The following is a 6,678-nucleotide window of genomic DNA, read 5'->3' as shown; positions in this document are numbered from 1 at the left end:
CAAGACCTCCGGCAAGATCCTTGGCGGGAACGACCGCGATGTCACGGCCAGACCCTTGCCAGAACCCCGGCAAGACCCTTGTCGAGGACATCAGCGGGGCCACGGCCAGGCCCACATCTGCCAAGACTCCACCGCCGCTCCGCATGCAGCTGCCAACTCAGCCAGCTAGGCGAGAACCTACGTGGCGACGTGTGGCCTCTAGACCAACTAGTCAAGCACCTGTGTGGTGGCATGCAGATCTTCGTGAAGACACTGCCACCGCACCAGCTCAGCAGCCTGCCAGCCTACATGGCACTACGCGCCTCGTTGGCTTGGGCGCGTGTTGAAGCAAGGCGAAGCGGCGACAGCTGGGACGAGCTTCCTTGTCGTCCCCGATAAAGCAAGAGGACACCTAAGTAGCGCATTACATGCATTTTGTCCTGTGATGTCAGGCAATAAGCTCAGCCACCATAGACCTTTCCACCTCCTGTGTGCCACTATGGCATCCCCTTTTTCTATAAAAGGAGGCCCGAGGTATACTGGAGAGGGGTTTGGATCTTTTGGACTATGCACACGTCGTAGCTAGTTCAAGAACACTCAAATATACAACAAAGCAAGACTAGGGTATTACACATCCTCGCGGCCCAAACCTGGGTAAACAATCCTTGTGCTGGCTCCTAGACCCGCTCTTTCCACAATCTTGTGCCCGCCGACCGTAGTAGGGATTCCAGTGATCCAACATCTCTGGCTCGCCAGGCAGGGGGGCCTAATTGTGAAAATCTGGTTTAGCAGTTCTTCATCGCCATGGCTTCCAAGGAAGAAGGCAACCGAACGAGCGGCATCATTTGCGGGTAAAGTGAACGCTCGCGTAGCGACAGAAAAGCTAAGTCACTCGAAACATTGAGTAATTCTTTTTATATAAGATTATTATCCTTGGAGATCTTTCCCACTGTATGAGAAACCTGAACGCAATGGGGCCCTCCCACTATTGGCAACGCCCTTATTCTATTTCGAGTCCTCTCAACAGTTCGAGCGTCTGCGTCAAAAACGGCGGGGTGGCCTTCCGCTATTCACAACGCTCTCGTTCTGTTTCGAGTCCGCTCGACAGTTCGAGCGGCCGCGCTGAGAATGGTAAGGTGGTTCGCCTGGCAGCAAGCACACCCGGCAGGCTATTGGGGATCCGTCCTCGAGGCGCCGAGGCTTGGGTTTACGCACCGTCGAACCTACCCAATTATCGTAGGGTGGACATACAAAGAGAGATCAAACTGGAAAATAACATGCATCATTTCAAAGTACTGCAGAGTTATATTACATCAATTGTTGCTGTAGTTCTAACTAAATATAAAAATTGTCTTGGTCGTGAACCTGCAGCAGCAATGAGAAACAGGGTGTGTAGTCTTGGCGCTGGCCTTCTATCCTTTGAATTCCGTCGACGTGGCTAATGATGGGGTTGATACGCTCCTCGAGCGTCACGAGGTCCACATCCTCTGGCAAGCTCTCCAGCGCAGCGTCGAAGTCGAGGTAGGGGTTCCAGTACGCCACCTTGGTGAGGACCTTGGTCAGGGCACCCCAGCAAAGCTGTTGGGCCTCATTGGCTAGAGAGCTCGCTCTATTAGAGCGAAACTGCTCCAAGGCTCAAAGAACGCCCTCGAAGAACAGGGTCAGCTTGGCGTTGGGACTCACGTTCGGCTCCGGGGCATACCTCACATTTGGCATCCCCATGGTAGCCAGCTTCATGGTGATCCTGCTGGCGACGTCGATGAGGCGGCTGATCCAGAGGTTTTCGCCCTTCACATAATCCTCGTGGTTTGCGGGGTCATTCCTCCGCAGCTGCCTCACCCCCTCTAGATTCTTGGTCAGGGTCTCCTCCCGGGCCCTGACCTCTGAAAGCGTCCCCTCAAGACCCTCCAGCTTCAGCTTCAGGTCTTTGATGGAGTCGTTGGCTTGGGATAGTAGCTCGGCCTTGTCGAGGACCGCGGCCTGCGCCTCTGTCAAGGCGCAGCTGATCGTGTCTTTCTCCTTCGCCAGCTCTAGGGCCTTGTTCTTCATGCCGTCCCGCTCAACCTCCAGCTCCTTCACCTTGTCGTCATGGACCAGGGCTTGAGCATCGAGTGCCTCCCTATGCCTCTGCTCCAGCTCCTTGGTCCGCTGCGCGACGAGCTTCTCGACCTCCTCATCCTTTCCATGGAGTGTGGCGGCGAGCGCGTCCTCACGAGCGGCGAGGTCCTCCTCCTGGGAGTTCATCTCAGCATGGTGCTGGTGCCGGGTGGCCTCGTCCCTGCTGGCTTGTTCCCTCACCGCCTCCTGGGCCTTCTTGATGTCGGCCTGCTTCAAGATGAGCTCTTGCTTGCGCTCAGCCAATAGATCTTGGGCAGCCTTCAGCTCTTCGTGGGCCTGGCAGAACCAGGCCTGCGTCTCGGTGATGCGTTCCTCAAGGTCCGCCTCCGCCTTGTCCGCCGCTGCCACCCTGGATTTCACCGCCACCCTGGATTTCACCTTGTCCAGGAAGGCGCTGTGGAGCGCCTGGAGCTTCTGGAAGTCAGCGTTCATGGCCCGAAGAAGCCGCTCCTCTTGAGAACTGCCACTAGCGGCACTCGGTTGGTCAACAACCTAGAGCCCGGCGGAGGCGAGCGCCTCGTCGTCAAACACCTCCCCCTGGGCTGGCGCCCTCGTGCCCGTCATCCCTGGAAGGTGGACGAACAGGTCGTCGCCCACCTTCAAGTACCTGCCCGAGCCAGAGGCGGCGGAGGAGGAGGGTTGATCATCGACCACCCCCTCCTCGGCACTAGCCTTGCCGGCCTCCCTGGCAGGCCCCTTGCCAGCCTCCTCAGCGGCGCCCTTGCCGTCCTCCTCGGCAGCGGCCTTGCCGGTCCCTCCGGCAGGCCCCTTGGCGGCATCCTCAGCAGCGGTCTTGGCGGCCTCCCCGGCGACGATCTTGTCGGCCTCGGCCTCAGCGTCCCTGGTGAACTCCTCGATGACGGCGTCCGTGTCCTCCTGATCCATCGAGGAAGGATCTGGATAACAAGAAGGGGAATGAGGCCAAGCCAAGACCAACATTCAAAAAGAAGAAGCAAGAACCGGGACAGAAAGCGAATAACTTACCTGTGCCGGGCTGGGAAGGAGTGGCCCCCTCCCCGCCGACATCCGTCACCGGGATGGAGCCACCAGCGCCCAAGTTCGCCTCCTCCTCCTCCGTGCGCGTGGGCTCGGTGCTTGGCGCCCTTGCCGGGGACGCCACTCGGGGCGGAGTGGTTGATGGGGGCGGCGTGTTGGTGGTGGCCCTCAGTGGCTCCTCCTGCTGCCATCCTCCTCCTGCAGCCACGACAAGGTTAGTGCCAAGGGATTGTACCCCCCCCCCACGTTGATGAGGAGTGAGTGGTAAACGCATGCTGGGGGCTGAGATGGGGGCTGCGCCGGGGGCTGCTGTCCGGGCTGATCTCCACCACCGGCGTGCGCGAAGCACCCACCGGGGGCTGGTCACCCGTCGAGGCCCTGGCCCACTTCACCACCCTATGGGCCAGAATCTCCCCGTCCCTGCAAAGATGAAAACAAGTCAAGAAAAGTGGCGTAGTCTGAAAGGATGGAGATGACGAAGGTCAAGATACTTACTCGTCCTCCACGTCCTCTTCCGCTGCCTTCCTTTTCCTCCTTGGGCTGAGAGACCCAAAATCAAAGACGACCTCCGTGTCGACATCTGCGAGAGGAGGGGAAGGGGATGGAGTCCGGCAAGGCTTGGACGAAGAAGAGGCGGTCGCTTTCCTCTTCGCCACCGCGGCCTTCACCACCTTCTTCGCTCCCGCGGCCCTCGTCAGGCGCAAGAACTCCCCCTGGACCTCTTGCCGCAGTTTGGTCCTGCCGGGCCGGACCGGCACGCTAGAGCTGGCCCGCCGCAGGATACACCTTTTTCCTGTGGCCGGAGGGTTGTCAGCCTCGGCCTCTTCCTCAGTCGACTCCTCGACCACATCCTCAACAAGGGGGGCCTTGGTGTTGACACCGCTGGCCTCCCTGGTAGACCTCGCCCACTTGGTGATCTCCCTCTCCTCCACGGCCGCGTCGGCCTCGTCCTCCATGCCGCCAGTGCTACCGGCCTCCCTGGCAAGCTCCGCCTATGCCACCCTGGCGGCGATGTAGTCCAGCTCCGCCTTGGTGGTGTCCTGGATGAGCAGCGGCTCGTCGTGGTCATAGCCCTCCGACAAGTTGTCGAAGAACTCCTGCACTTCATGTGACGGGGCCTCGACCCAGGACGGGTTGAGGCCGTGCGCGTTGAAGTCCGGCATCATGGCAATAATGTCGGACCAGCGAGAGTTGTTGCTTAGTGGGACCACTCCTGCTGGCAACCCAAACAGGGGCCCCTTAACGGCCTTGCCGGCCTTCGCGGCCCTGCCGGTCGTCTCCACCCTACCGTCACTGTACACGTCGAGCTGAAAGAGCCTTTGACAGAAATAGGTGTGCCCCATCACCGTCAAGTTATGCTTCAGGCTATGGCTGAGCCTCATGACGTCGGCCGCATTCCTGAACTTCCAGGCCGGCCTCCCCTTTTTATGCAGCGGGGCGATTCGGCGGCGGATGAAGTCCGCCCCAATCATCTCAAGGGTGAGCCTAGCCGTGGTGAGGCGATGGATCCTGGTGGTGGCGATCGAAAGCTTCACATCGTTGGTGTCGAGGTCACTCCAGTCCTGGCGGCGGGTCAACGGGCTCTGACGAACCCGGCAGGACTCCTGCGAGTCCTTCTCCTCGATCCAGCACCACCGGCCCGGCCACTCCTCCCACCTCTCCTTCTGGGCACCCTCCGGATATGTGCCTTTCTCCTGGGCCCTTGGGATCCAGGAGATGCTCCTAGAGATGGCGCCCCTGGTTGGATGCGAGGGGAGAAGTAGTGGCGGAAGAGCCTCACAGAGGTGCGCAAAGAGAGCCATGTACACCACGGAGTTCGGCGTGAGATCCAAAATACGGAAGTCATAGGTGCGCATGACGTCGTTGAAGAAGTCAGAGAAAGGGGGGCAGAGCCTGTAGGAGAAGAAATCGACGAAAAAGGGGTACCGATTTGGGCCGGCCATGGCGCAATCGACGGGGACGATGCGCGTGGCAGGGTGCCCCGTCGTCTCCCTCCCCCAAAGGGGTAATAAGAAGTTATTGAGGTGGACCGCATCAACCGTCAACGGGAAGTAGGCGAGCTGTGTCCGCCGCCTCGCTCTCCAGCGCCTCCCTCTCCCCGGCATCCTTGGCCGCTCCCTTGCCCCTGCTGGTTTTGGGCACCATGGCGGCTGGAAGGAGGCGAAGGATCAAGAGCAATGGGGGCACAACGGCAGCAAGCAGAAGCAAGAGCTACGAATCTTTCGCCTGAGGAAGAAGAGAGGAACGGCGTTCCTGAGATTGGGAGAGGCACAGACGGTAAATGAGAAGCGCGCCTGTGGTTATTCCCTTTTATGGGGAAGGCGTGGGCCTCCTCTTTACCATTCACTGCGATATGATGCATGCGTGCAGCAAGCGCCCCACGCATGATCCCCATGTCACGCACGACCATCCATGTTGCGCATTCAACACGGGTCGTGGGGAAGCGGAGCGGACGAAAAAGTTACCGCGCTAAAATTCTGCCCTGCATGCCCGCGCACCTTTCTGGGCCTAGCTCAACAACGCGTCGCGCTTATGTGTTGCCCAGGCCCGGGGGCTCCTGTCGGTGTACAAAAGTAGGGGCTCTCTTTTGTACCCCTTTACTTGTGCACGGGCAGTCAGAGCCGCGCTCGTGGCCACACTTAGCAGGGCAGAGGTGAGAAGCCAAAGGCACAAGACAATCAAAGCGACGCCAAGAACAGAGACGCAAAGAGCAAGAGGGCGAGATGGACTCCCCCAGCAAGACCCTTGTCGGGCGCAGCCTCCGCAGCCCCGGCAAGAGCCTTGCCGGAGCAACTTGCCCCGCGCCAGTAGAGCGCGCCACCCTTGAGCCCAAGGTTTCCAAGGCCATCAACAACATTGGAACCAAGGCTCGGGAGGCACCTCCATGATGGCCTGCAGATCTTCGTGAAGATCATTAACACACAAGATCAGATGAGGACCAGGAGACGATGACCCTCGGCAAGATCCTTGCCGAGGAAATCTACGAGACCTCCGGCAAGATCCTTGCCGGGGACGACCATGATGTCACGGCAAGACCCTTGCCGGAACCCCGGCAAGACCCTTGTCGAGGACATCAGGGGGGCCGCGGCCAGGCCCACGTCTGCCAAGACTCCACCGTCGCTCCCCAAGCAGCTGCCAGCTCAGCCAGCTAGGCGAGCACCTGCTTGGCGACGTGCGGCCTCTAGACCAACTAGTCAAGCACTTGCGTGGTGGCATGCAGATCTTCGTGAAGACACTGCCACTGCACCAGCTCAGGAGCCTGCCAGCCTACATGGCACTATGCGCCTTGTCGGTTTGGATGCTTGTCGAAGCAACGCGAAGCGGCGACAGCTGAGACGAGCTTCCTTGCCGTCCCCGATAAAGCAAGAGGACACCTAAGTAGCGCATTAAATGCGTTTTGTCCTGTGATGTTAGGCGATAAGCTCAACCACCGCACACCTTTCCACCTCCTGTGTGCCACTGTGGCGTCCCCTTTTTCTATAAAAGGAATCCCGAGGCATACTGGAGAGGGATTCAGATCTTTTGGACTACGCACACGCCGTAGCTAGTTCAAGAACACTCAAATATACACCAAAGCAGGACTAG

This window comes from Triticum dicoccoides, chromosome 1B, assembly GCF_002162155.2.
Source record: "Triticum dicoccoides isolate Atlit2015 ecotype Zavitan chromosome 1B, WEW_v2.0, whole genome shotgun sequence".
In the NCBI taxonomy this organism is placed as follows: Eukaryota; Viridiplantae; Streptophyta; class Magnoliopsida; order Poales; family Poaceae; genus Triticum; species Triticum dicoccoides.
The sequence above is the reverse complement of the archived record's forward strand: the minus strand, read 5'-3'. Positions refer to the sequence as shown.